This window comes from Musca autumnalis, unplaced genomic scaffold (assembly GCF_047663935.1).
Source record: "Musca autumnalis isolate F117 unplaced genomic scaffold, ASM4766393v1 scaffold_5, whole genome shotgun sequence".
Classification (NCBI taxonomy): domain Eukaryota; kingdom Metazoa; phylum Arthropoda; class Insecta; order Diptera; family Muscidae; genus Musca; species Musca autumnalis.
The window spans coordinates 132,872,533-132,886,906 of NW_027412088.1; positions in this window are offsets into that span (position 1 = coordinate 132,872,533).

The following is a 14,374-nucleotide window of genomic DNA, read 5'->3' on the forward strand; positions in this document are numbered from 1 at the left end:
GGTTTCATTTAATTTGGAAAAGGTTTCATTTTATCTGGAAATGCTATATGTAAAGCGGCCCATACACTATCAAATTGGCTTGTCCAGCCGATGAACCGCTTATGTACATACGTGTGTGCTTGATAAGTATGTTGCAAAGCATTCAATCTGTAATCGAAATTTTAAAATGCTCCTCTAAAAATTAATGAACTTAATTTTTTTTATTTCTTCACAAACACAATGTTCTTTTTTCCATAATTGATTTTTGACAATTTGAAAATAAATCATATTCATTGGTTTGACTAGGTTTCATTTTGAAAATCAAAACTATTTTGATTTTCCTCAATCCATAAAATTCACACACACATTCTCATATTTTGAAAAATTTACACATACTACTACAAATATTGACAACAAAATTTGATAGTGTATGTGTTTAAATTGGGACATTGCACTAATTCCATCGTCTATTTATAAAGCAATGGAATCAGGCGATCAAGTCAGTGCAATATCCCAATTTAAACTTAAATATCTCAAAAATTTTACAACATGGTATGTCCAAAATATTACGAAATCCAAATTTCGGACCGAATCGGCTGATCCGTTCGAGAGTTATAGTGCGCTCCAGCCACTACAAATTGCACGATAGGGATTTTTACACCTTTCGGGTTATTATCTCAGGAAGAATGGTCCCAGAAAAAACGTTTACCGTCGTAAGCGGGACAGCGAATACAAATTGTTAGAACAAAAATCAAAGAGATTCGAGAGCAGCTATTAAATTGCACTTTTCTGAAATTTTGTATGTAATTTTGTAATTTTGTTTAATTTATTGAGCCTTTTTCTGGAAACATTATAATTTTACAGAGCACCAATAGAAAGAAGTAATGCTTAAGATTATAATGTATTATCCAAATTTACAATAAGTGTATACATACAGCACCGTGCTTTAAGAGATGTATGAATAATAATTGTTGTACAATAATAGTGATATGACAAATAATTCCTTGCTCCCGGGAACACAATTTTGCCAGTGTTAAAAACTCAAATAAACTTACAAGCTAAATGTTTCCTAGGAATATTATGATGTTCAAAAAATTGATTTGCGCACCATTTTAACGAAAAGGTTTGAAATTTTGTGGGGGAGGTACCCGAAGGACTGGACCGATATGACCCATCTTCCAACTTGAACTAAGTTTGGACCAAATATTACTGGTTAAACTTCGTTAAACCAATTTGTATTATGATAACTTATAACTAGCATAATTTCCAACCCTGCAAATTCACTTAAAATTTGGCATCATTTAATTGTTATTTCTCAATTCTTTTATCTGTCACTTCAATGTAAACGTCAAATGTAAATAAAGTAAATTCAGCCACTTTTTACTCACGGCCATCGAAGGAACCACAACTCAGCTTAATACCCTAGACCAGTGTCGCCCAAGATTTACCATCAATGTTTTAGTATACTTGTATGTATGGGTGAAAAAAACCAACAACCACATGATGTTTTTATTCAATCACACTGTAAGTGAGAGAGAGAAGCAAATGCAAAAACAACGCAGTGGGCGCCCTCACTATACTTCATTGCAAAGAAGCTCGTGCCTGCCCTAGACAGACGGCAACGTTAATTTGCATTAAGAAGTGCATTTAATTTTAACCTGACAGACGCCAGTTTCTGCATTTACGAAACAGCTGTTTGCTGGTAAACAACTGTTTTGTTGTTGTTTGCAATGCAAATTGTTTCTCAGAGCATGAAAAAGCTGTCTCTCCTACATGAATATTGGCTCTCTTTTACAGCATTGCCATATTGAAATACCTAAATTCAGTTTAAATTCCCTTTGATTTTGTGCATTAAGAATGTGGATAATACACGAATTAATTTGAATAAAGGCAGTTAAAACAAATTAACGCTGCCGTCTGTTTAGGGCAGGGATGGAAAATTCGGTACAATAGTACTTTTTCAGTACCATTTCACTATAAAAAGTACCGAAGTACCCCCGCGGCCAATTCAGTACCATTTCACATACTCTAGTCCCACACGTTGAAAAATGTTATAAAAATCCATAAAATAAAAATGCATTCCAAGATTAAAATTTTTATATATGCAAATTGCTAGAAATTTTAAAAATCTGGATGTATGTTCCTTCGTATTGTGAATATACCAAAATATGAAACTATATGATCATTTTCTTCGTGGAGCTATTGAGAATCTGAAATACCAAGCAAGTTACAGTACACGAATCATTTAAAAGACTTCATATCGAGCGGTATCGCAGTACCTTCCAATCTGAGAACCTGCAATACCTTTTCTATGGGGGCTATATTAGTGCTGGCGAACTTTCGATAGTCCGATTATCATTTCGATTACTGACGTAAAACAAAATTTTCATCGGCCACCAAAACTTGTTTTTTGGGCAATCTGTCGCGAATTATTTAACAAATAATTTGTTTAGAGTTCAATATACAGGCCTGTGTACATAAGCTTCCTCGCCTGGTTGCATTGCTTTCCTGCTTCATTTCCGACATAACATAAAATAAAAGAATAAAGAAGGCCGAGCCAGTTGCCCTTTTCTTCCGTATTCTTTTATTTTTGTTATGTCAGAAATGAAGCAGGAAAGCAAGGCAACCAGGCGAGGCAGCTTATGTACTCAGGTCTTGAAAGCTTAACGACAGCGACCAAAACTATAGTCAGAGTTTTTCAGTTCTAGGCTATATTAAAACGTACATCTGTACCCACAATTCTATATAGGAATGTTTTATACCCATATCGAATACAAAATACCTAATAATAACACCTAATTACAGTCATTTAAAATATCGAAAATCGGGTGGTACCATTCTATGGGGACTATATCTGAACGTGACACATTGCTGGGGAAGAGTCTTGTATCCGAAGTCTAAATACCAAAGTTCAACAATTTTGGTATGATAATGTGGCCCAAGCCTTCAAAATACCGAAAATCCGGAGGAACCGTTGTATGGGGGCTATATCAATACGTGGACAAATAGACCCCATTTTTGAAACCACACACCCACGGAGTAATTGAAACTTCTATACCAAATTAAAAAGCTCTATCTCAAATACTGCAAGTGCATCTTCATTTCAACAGACGGAAGGACATGGTTATATACTTTGTAGGATCACCGACGAATATTTCAATGCTTTACAAACGGAATGACATTCTTCAGATTTCATAGATGTAAGCCTTTGTTGTTGTTTTTTACTAAATTATAATTTTTAAATGTTTTTTTTTTTTTTTAAATAATAAAAAAGTAATTTTTCAATGAAAAATTACCATTTAAGTACTTTTTGAAATTTTTAATTTTCCATCCCTGGTCTAGGGTATAAGGGAAGTAAAAAAAAACTGTAATTAAACCTCACTTGGTGTTTCATTTTGTTACCCCGCTAAGGCAATCAATAGCTGTTTGGGCTTTTGTAGCAACTTTTGGAGGTTGCGTGCCTACTGTCTCACCAAGTTTTAAAGGTTTTTCAACAGTACCAGAAAGGGCCCTGTAACTTTCTCCAATTACCAAAGCCATATTTTGGGCCTAATCGGTTTATATCGAGAGATTCCGTACGTTCAGGCCTGCCAGAGGGCCGAACATGCCTAAATTAACTCCAAATTGTCTGAAACGGATTTCGTCCAGGGGGGTCTAAAACCATTATTCCGAATCGGTTGATATCGAGAGATACCGTACGTTCAGGCCTGCCAGAGGGCCGAACATGCCTAAATTAACTCCAAATTGTCTGAAACGGATTTCGTCCAGGGGGTCTAAAACCATTATTTCGATGAGGCACATTTCGGCCATATGAAATGTATATACCTCGTTAGCATAAATGCTGAGACTATAAAAGGGAACACATGTTATGATCAGGAATATCGTGGTGCTACCGAAGAGAATTGAGCAATGTAATCTGGTAACAGATTCACGGTATAGCATGAATATTTTCAGAACTGTTGTTAACCAATTTAACGGAAAACGACGAAGGTACTAGAAATCCAATTCCAGAAGATGATAATAAATGTATTCGTCCCAGCCAGCATACCTCTCCTCTCTGGAAATTCTCCAAATAATTAGTGATTTTTTGCAGATATATCGCAATATCATTAAATGGAATGGAATATATACAACAGTACCTTATGTTCTGTGGTATCTTGTAGTGGAAGCTACTCCGAAGAAATTGACAATTTTTGTAGTCAAGCTTCTTAAAAACTTATTTGATCTTGGATCGTTACAGAACTGGCAATGAATTGACATTTTATTAGTGGACTGATAAGGATTTGTGCATGATCCAAATAGAAGGTCATCCAATAAGACACGCTGATACCTCCATTTCATGTCAAAATATATTGTAGTTTCAAATTGAACAAAAAAACATAGTTACCCAAAGCAAAATTATCAAAACAATTTTTGGTTATTTCACCTAAATGTTAAAAAATCTTTAAATTCTTTTGAAATATTTTTTGTCTACAATTATCTTTGTGCTTTGTGGAGTTTATTGTTGTATGATATAAAAGAAATCAAAAATAAATAAACATTTTTAATAATAACAAAATCAAGGCGAAATAATTTTTATTCGCATAACAAATGAAGGTGCAGAGTTGTATTTTGGTGAATTTGCCGATTGGATGACCTTCTTTATTGGGCCATGGATTTGTGGTAACACTCAAAACTACACCCAGCAAAAAAAGTCATTACCAAGTAATGACTTTATTCAGTAAATTTTGGCAGTTGTAACTACTTACTAATTGGCCGTAAAAGTCATTATTTTTACATGGGGATGTCATAGGAAGGAAGTACTTCCTTAAATGTGTACACAAAGTACATATTTAAGCACTTACCCGTAGTCGAAAAGGACGCTAAAAGCATATGTTCTATTTTTAGATCAATTGAGGTGAAAATATATTCAAATTCAACACTGCACACTTTTTGCTTTTTGTTTTTTCCTTTTCCTTTATTTCGGTTCCTTCTAGTTTCGAACACACGAACTTCTGATTTGTAGTCAAACACACTACACACTAGGCCACTCGTACAAATAGTAAGGGTTGTTTAAAAACATTCATGTACATCAACATTTCTTCGTAATTTTGTCAACAAAAAACTCCATGCTGACGGTGAGCTTTGAACACACAAACCTAGGATTTGTAGTCAGACACACTAGCCCTGTGCCACCGTACTTATTCCTTTGTAAGTAAGTAGTAAGTAAGGATGTAACTAGTTATATGTTAACTGTTATATATGTACTGTCTGATAATGCGGAGGGTAATGAGTACTCATTACCTGGTAATGCAGAAAGTAATGACATGTGCCTACCAAATTTTTGCTGGGCAGTTAGCCTTCTCTGCCTATTTGGAAGTAATCAAACTGATAAACAAACATAAGAAGTCCATTCTGACAAACAAACTGATAAAGTGAGCTTGATAAACGATGTTTTTTGGCTGATGATTTTATGGCTGCATTTAATCATGTAGTTTGAATTTTATAAAACATCCATACAACATAATGTACAGATAATCCCTCTTGTTCAATTACAACATTGTCTAATTCCAATTAGCACAATTTGAAAAAGGTTCTGCATCTTAAGCAAAATATATGTAACTATAATATCACTAGCATTCATTGGGGAAAAAATTATCTTGGGTCTTTAAATAAATATCATTCGAAGACATCAGCATTTGTGGCAATGCCCGCCAAAACATCACTTCCGTTGAATTGGTCACACATAAAAAATAAATACTTCATCATGGCAGCAGTCGTCAATTAAAAGTTCATGGACTGCTCGTGCCGTTAGGAATTGCCAAGAATCCACATTGTGCTTTACATCCACCAAAATGATCTATGTTCCCGACAAAGTGGTTTCGCGGTACTTTGAATCCCATACTGATAAACGCAATGGTAACGGCCCTGATGGTGGTGGTTTCCGTTTTATGGCATTTTGAGGAGAAGAGTTTAAAGAAATTTTTAAAAATTGAAATGATAATGAATCAACTGCAGTCAACAGAAAAGAAGAAGAACAACTGTAATCTGTAAGCAAATGCCGGAATATCGTTCAATAAATAAATTTTAATTAATTCATTTCATAAAATAGCCACACCACACACACATTAACTGGAACTCTGTAAATGCAACAGCTGTAAATGCCTGAAGTTAACCCAACATACGTACTGCAACACGTCCAGATACAATGAGGGAAAGTGAAGGAAGATCCATATCCATTTGAACAGTTGATTCCCTCAAATTACGAATGCCATGGGAGCTCATGAACCGAACATTGCAAAAGTTATGGGTCAATGGTCTCCACGCTGTCCATTTTCATGATTTTTGTTTTAATTATTTTTAATTTAATTGTCGCTCCTTTGCGTGCATTTATTAACAACAATAACAACAACTACAGTGGAAAAATATTCAACCAAGCAGCCGACCGGCAATTGAGTCTGTTTAAAATACACATACATACATACAATCGTATTGTACGTTCGTTTGTTGGTTGGTTTGGGTTGTTGTGTGAATGGACGTGTCATTTTTTAAACAATCACTTCACTTGTATTGTTGCACTTCCTTGGTTTTAAAGAGAGGCGCACAAATGACAATAATTAAAATTGAAGAAGTTTTAATGATTGATTTTTCTACAATTAAAATCCTTTTTTGTACAATTTCTGGGGACAATGTTAGCCCTTTTATTTTATTAGAGAATGCTTGGAATATGCATAGGAGACAACAAATTGTGTTCCAAGTACAGGCAAATAAGTCTTCGTTCCAATCGCATGTATGCAGTTATTTTTAGTATGAACTGCTAAAACATATGGCCAAAGCATGGACCATTCTTTATTAAAAAACTGGTGCTAACTACCCTGTTAAACATCTGAGAAACGAGGTCACTTGGGCAACCATATCGCATATTTACTCAAAGAGTGACATAACTCAAAAAAATGCGTTTTCTGAGCTAGCAATTTCTATTTTTCTACGACTTATCTTGTGTCAAATTTTCATGCATATATCTCTAAAACTCAACGAGTTACATCTCATTTACTACGAGTTTGGCATAATTCAACAAAAAAAGTTTTTTTTAGTTTATTAAGCACTAAAACACTTCAAATCATGCTTGCACAGAAATTTAGCACTGATATCTGGCTAGCTTTTTGCGAAATAGGGTGCAAATAGTTATTTTATATTTTGGGTAATAATCTTTTTAAGTTAGGAAGACAAATTTCGGTCGCCAACTTAAAACGCGTTTTTCTCGAAACTTGGTTTTTATTTTTACACCCTATACCATTATGGTGGGAGGGTATTATAAGTTGGTTTTGGACAAACTGTGGTCATAGACGCATACTTATTTGTCGATGCACTATAAACGGGACATTTTATTGGCAAAAAGTCTTAAAGTTGCAAACAAGTATTTTGTTTAACCCATTAGTGCATAGCGTCCGTTTAATCGGACATTTTTATTTCTTACGCCAATTCTTTATTTTAGCTGATGCACTGAATAAAACTGCTTAGGATGATTGAAAACATATTACAATTTATAATTATGAAGTGAATCCCTCCAAATTTCAAGTTTTTATTGCTTGTTTATTACAAAAAATAAGAAAAATATTAAAATTTATTGTTTTCAATATATGTTAACTCGGTAATATTCTTTACGACGTAAAATATCACATGATTTACTTCAATAAAACCCAAATATGATGTCAAAGGAGTAAATGAACTTATCTCAAATGCAACAAACAACGCCAAACCAAGACTAGTAACAAAATATATCACACACAAAGTGTTTTAATTGCATAATGTCCGATATAACGGACGGTCTTTAAAACATAAAATAATTTATAAATGACAAAAGTTGTACTTGAAATGTTTTATGTATCTTACTATTATTCGAAAACAAACAAAAATTATGAATAAAAGTCGCCAGGGAACTTTATGCACTAATGGGTTAACTCAAAATAGCGTTCTAAGCTTCGGGAAGAAAAATGGAACTACGTGGGCCAAAAAAATTAACCCTTTATGGACCAAATACTTAACACGTGTTTTAACCCTTTGGGGACCAAAACTGAAAAGTCTGTTATTTGTCCACAGAATTGAAGTCATCGACGTGCGCTAATCATTTAACCCTTTTTAGTTGTGTTTAGTTTTACTTTTAATGTTAATGTGCCTTCAAATTATCCTATAATATGATGTGACATATTTTTACCGTAACTGGAGATATTTAAAAAGGATTTGTATATATTTTTATTTTAAAGCGCAGCACAATGCAACATTACTTGCTATGAGTTTTAACCCTGACTTCAAAAAGCAAATATTATTTTAAATGTATGGTAACCTGAAAAAAGTTAGATAATTTTTTACGAGCAAATTTAAGCAACATCGCATAACCCCAAAATTTTTAATTTTCTGCTATAATTCAAAGTCAACACCTATTTAATGAATATTTATACATATAAATCAATATACAAACACATTTTTGATAACTTGATATCGAATACTTTCTTATCGATTCGTTACTTATTTTAATTTTTTGATTTTGTTTCACACTGAACATATATGAACAAGTAAATATATATATATATATATATATATATATATATATATATATTTATTAATTTTTTAAAGATACTTGGATAATTCACATTTGCCAGATTGTCATTTAACGGCATAATTCCTTCCACAAAAATAAAATTTATTTTTATTATCTTTGAAGTGTTTCTTATGAGAAAGTTACACAAAATAAATGAAAATACAAAGTGCAAAATCTGACTTTTGGCCACTAAAATAGGCTGTTTACCCTTCAGTGCGATGGTCGGATTATATTTAGGAGTCTGAATGGGCAGAAAACTTATTTGGAGAAAAAGTCAACGTTTTTTCCAAACAAATATCTCAGCTTCTATAAAGGGTATACCAAAAGCAAGGGTATACCTTACAATGAAAGTAGAAAATATCTCCTTTCTGAAGATGTAAAGTAAGTTTCGTAGGTGTCAAACAACGAAGATATCACAATACGCAAATAAAACCCAGCTTTTGATTTTTGCGATTTTAATTATAATGACGAATATCACAGCTTCGGTTGGGGGCTTTTCAAAAGCAATGCATGACTATGGAAGTAGAAAAACCCATATTCAAAATGATGCAAAGTAGGATGGCGTGGTGGAAAAATAACGGAGAATTCGCAATTGTCGGTAATACGTCCCATATCTTTAATCAAGCTACAGGTAGCAATTTTGATCGGATCGCCACAAAATTTTGAGGGTTAATGAGGGTCCCATAGAGGAAGAAGCCTATTGATTTTGGTGATCGTCGGATAATATTCAGCGGTCGGAATGGGCAAAAAACAAATGTGGAGAACATTCAATGTTTTATTCATATGCGAATATCTCCGCTTCTAGTAGGCTTATAGAAATGCCCGCCAATGGAAGAAGATAAGATTTTTTTTACATTCTAGCAAAGTTGAGTTGTTGAAGATAACGATTAATGTCGTTTAGAGGGCTACTAAGAACTACCTGTACGTCATCTGCGTACATATGCACTCGGCTGTAGTGTAGTTGAACAGGAAGATCATTGGCGTACAGAGAAAAAAGAAAAAGTGGACCGATGATGGGCCCTTGTGGGACCCCTTTTTTACCGCCAAATGCATAGATGTAGAACTTCCACAGTACACGGACTGAGTTCTGTTGGAGAGATAAGAAAAAATAGTTTCGTTGAGGTTGTTGAAAAGTTGAAAAATCTGCGAAGTTTGAAACATAGGTTTTGGTGGTCGACAGTATCAAAAATTTTAGAGTGGTCGAGTAAAACGAGGAAACTTTAACACTTTATTTTCATCGATCTTACTCCTGACAGATTCAGATACTACAATGAGAGCAGTAATACAAGTTTGGTCAGCGCGGAAACCAGATTGCATGTCATAGAGTAAGGCAGCCAAGATCACCCATATACGTTAACGTGACTACAGCAACAACATATGTTCTTTTTATTCTCATCTGTCGTGGTTTAGCAAAGGAAAGACTCGCTCAGAGAGACTTATGCACAAAATATTTGATCGAAATTCCGAATTTGTTTTTTTTTTCAAATTTTGCTGGGTAGGTAATCGCTTTGTACACTTTTGCTTCTTTGGTTTCCTTGACAGTTCGATGCTTGTCTTTCGTATGTTTTATAATTTCTTGATAGTTTTGTGTGGGAATTTATTTTTGACTAGAATGTTGTAAATCTTTTGTTCGTTTGCTTGATGAAATTGTTCGTCACTTATGCTTAATACTCTATTAATAAAGTTTGTGGCTGTGTTGATTTTCACTCGTCGTGGATGTTTAGAGTTAAAATTTATTAGACGACCTGTGGCGGTTGGTTTTGGTACCAGTCTAGTACTAATGAGTTACCTTGTCGAATTATGATTGAGTCCAAGTACGGCAGTTTTTTATTATCTTCCAATTCATGGGTGAATTGCACGTTTTTGTCAAAGGCATTTAGGGTGTTTAAAGTGTTGTCAATGTCGGTTCTCTTTACAATGCAGAAAATGTCGTATACATGCTTCGTTACTAGTTTTGGTTTATTCGTCATATTTTCTATTGCAGCGTCTAATAATTCCTCCATTACGATGTCCGCAATAGTCGGTGAACCTGATGATCCCATTGGAAGTCCTTTTCTCTGCTCGTACACCTTGTCATTATATATAAAATATCTTGAGTCTTTGATGCAAAGAGTCAATATTTCCTTGAAAACGTCCTTCGGTATTTTATTGTGTTCACTTATAAGATTCCATTGTTCCTTTATTGTCATCAATGCTAAGTTTATTGGCACGCTAGGGAATAACGACACAACATCAAATGATATTAAAACTTCGTCATTACTTGTAGAGAATTTGAATCGCGATTTATTTAAAAAGCGCTTCGGCGATTTTTTTTTGTTTTTTGATTTTTCTCATCAATGAACATTGTAGTTTCAGAATCCGCAAAAACTTCCCAGTTGTAAGCACCTTCCATTTAAAGTTGCTTCAAGAGCACCGTGAAGGAATGATATAGTACAAACTGGCAAGAACATGAAAACCGAAAAGCTGTAATCAGAAGAAAAATCATCTACTCAAATGACGTGATGAAGTAGTATGGTAAAGTATTGCCCAATCCACCGTGGGGGGCCACCGTGGTGCAATGGTATGCACACCCGCCAGGCAACATCAAACATTTGTAAACTGTAGCAAAATACCCCTCAATCATGTTGGCGACATTTCCTGAGTATTTCAGCCATGTAAAACTTCTCTGCAAGTGGTGTCTTAGGACACGCCGTTCGGACTCGGCGATAAACTGTAGGTCCCATATCATTGAGCTAATATGAATCGGGGTGCACTCATTGATATGTGAGAAGTCTCCCTTGTCCCTTCCGTGATGTCTGTGGAACTGCTACTTATTCTAATCCCGGGCATTCTAAGTATGAGTAGGGATAGATTTGTACGTCTCGATAAAACTGGTCAGCCGAATAGTACTATCCGACTTCAGTTTGAATAGTTTCGAACAATGAACCTGTACGTGCCAGTTCATCGGCGACTTCGTTTCCTTAAATATCACAATAAATTTTGATTTTTATACCCTCAGCCTTTAGGCTACAAAGGGTATATGAGTGAAAGTCAAAAAAATTTAGTTTCCATGAAGCCAAGGTTTGCATTATTATAATACGAGAACTATTGCAATTTACCAGTAACTATGACTATTGCTGGATCAATTTAAGTGTTTTTGAACAAAGCTCAAACATTTTTCAAAGAAATTTAATATGCGTGGAAGTTAAGACCGCGTAAATGAATAAAAATAGACAAAAACCCGTTGAAGCAAACGAGATTTTTTATGTTACTATTTGATTGCTGATTAAACCGTTCAAATGACGGGCATATGTCCAAAGTAAAAGTAGAAGAATACAAAATGAAGACTACATTTCTAATGTATCACTTTTCAAAATTTCCACTGCAGCCACCTTTTATGGATGCTGACATTTTGAAGCCGGATTTTAGGTGTTTTTCGTATTTTTTTCATTTAACTAGAACGCGCATTCGAGTATTTCAAAAAACAAACAATAGGATTAAAGTACTCGCATTACGCATAATTTGATATGTATATTGGCTATGTAGCCCACACAGCAGCAGAGTAATCTACTGCCAAAGGTCAAAATTTAGTGCGATATTTTTTCTAAAAAACCTATTTTTTGGGTATAGTATTTACAATATCCTTTTGAGTGTGCTGCTACCCCGCGATATTTTGATGATTCGGTGCCCCGGATCATATAAATCATAGATCGTGAAAATCCATCCAATAGAACGGCGAAAACAGCAACTACAAAAACCGAAAAATGTGCGAAAAATGTTTTTGAAAATATCGCGGATTTAGTCGCATTTTCTGTGGATCGTTTCCTTGTCAATGAAGGAACTGACACATCACTCGCGGTTTTGGGAAAACAACGGTTAAAAAAATTTAGTGGCATGGGAGCTGTATCCGATTTATCCCAAAAATAGTGTGTGATGCTACATCCACGGTTCTAGATGGATTTGATCGGCCAAAGTAAATCCTGGCAAATGTGTACAAATTAAATTAAATTCGCCGTATTGATAAACCGCATGCGCATCAAGCGATTTAGAGGATTTCGCGATATACACGCATTTCAAATGATACAGTTTTATTTGAATCAACGGAACGCAACATTTATTTGAACGTTACCCATATCTTCCACTAGATGTTAGCGTGTACTCGAGAAGTGGTTAGAATAAAAAAATGTGATTTTTTGCGTGAAATTTAACTGAAATAGAAGAATAACTCCGACCTAATTTTCCTACATTTTCTTCAACTAACTCACAAAAAAATTTGAAAAATATTTTCTCTTACAAAAATTTTATAACTTCCCTTAATATATATATATATATATTTTTTTCGCTAAAATGTGCAAACCGCTAAACAGATTTCTATATTTTTGGTTCCATTTGAATCGTCGCGATGTTTAGATTAGGTACATATTTATAAAATATTTTTCCGATGCATAAACAGCTTAAATTTTATTAAAACAAGAAATTTGTCTGGTAGCCTGTGGTAGAAGTGAAACGCATTTTTGCTCTTTCCAACCTCTCGCTCTCTCTTAAAAATTGCTTCCAGTTTTACCACTTTCTGGGGTTAAGGAACGCTTTGCAGGTTAAAAATGGTAACAAATGGTAAAAATGCCAAGGAAAACACGAGTGGATTTAGCCCAGTTAAGATCCGGACGATGCAGACGCCTCTATTCGTATTGTGGATTGGGACCACGCGATACACTGTATTTGTTTAGCTACCCAGCTAATCCCACTCACATGTCTCCTGTTTCCTTATGGACCCAACCAGTCCAGTTTGCAGAATTCTTGAGTTTGGATACAGAGGCACCAGAACCTGAACACTGAAATAATACACGAACGAACATATATGCGTTGCTACAACAACAACAGCAAGTTTATCAGCATGGACAGCAATTTTCGTTCCGATCCGGTCAAGGTCTCCGATTATATCGTTTATCACTATGAGCCATATCAAAGACACGCTACTTTCCACAGACTTCCTAATAGAACTCTCTCCAATATCCTATTAATCCATTCAATGAGGACAGAAAAGACAAGAACGCTGCTAGTGTAAAATTTGAGTCATGCATGCTCTTCTCGATGTGACCTGCTACCTCATGCAGTGCGGTTTCGAATGATTGTGTGGGTTGCATCCGGACTGGGAGATTTACAAGGCAGGAATATGTTGATAGAAACTTTGGGTCAGTAATTAACTGAAGATTCACCTCCTCGTCTGTACGGGTGGAACATCCACATCACGATTTCGTTGTCAGCGAAATGAGTGCATGCCAACATATCCAGGGTGTCAAGACCGGAATTAGTCCACGGTCCATCGCTTCAAGTTTCGCAAATCTCGGTTGCGTGGTTCGGAATCATCAAAAAGTGAGTAGACTGCATCGACGAACAAAATATTACCCAGTATACAGGTAATTTAGTTAGAAAACAAATATATAGTTTCAAAGTAGATGGGAGGATAATGTTGTAATTTTCGCACTAAGTTGCTCTATGAGAATAAAACGATCCTTGTGCGAACATTAAGATACCACTCTAAACAATCTATAAATGCATAGGCACTTGCTACCTTCAACTAATAAAATAACTCATAAAATAATATGTATCCACTCAAGAGGAAACCGTTTTTATTATTTTAATGAAATTTTATCTCTCAGTCTCATACCTTCGGACTTTAACGCATTATTGTTTGTCTGTTTGTTTTTAAATTTGAATTCTATGAATTCCGGTCTAATGAAACACTTTTCATAGAATTATAATTACTATGCAGAGAACGTATTTCTGTTCATATTTTAATTATTGGATTTTATTACTCTAAGTGCTTTGCGTATAGCC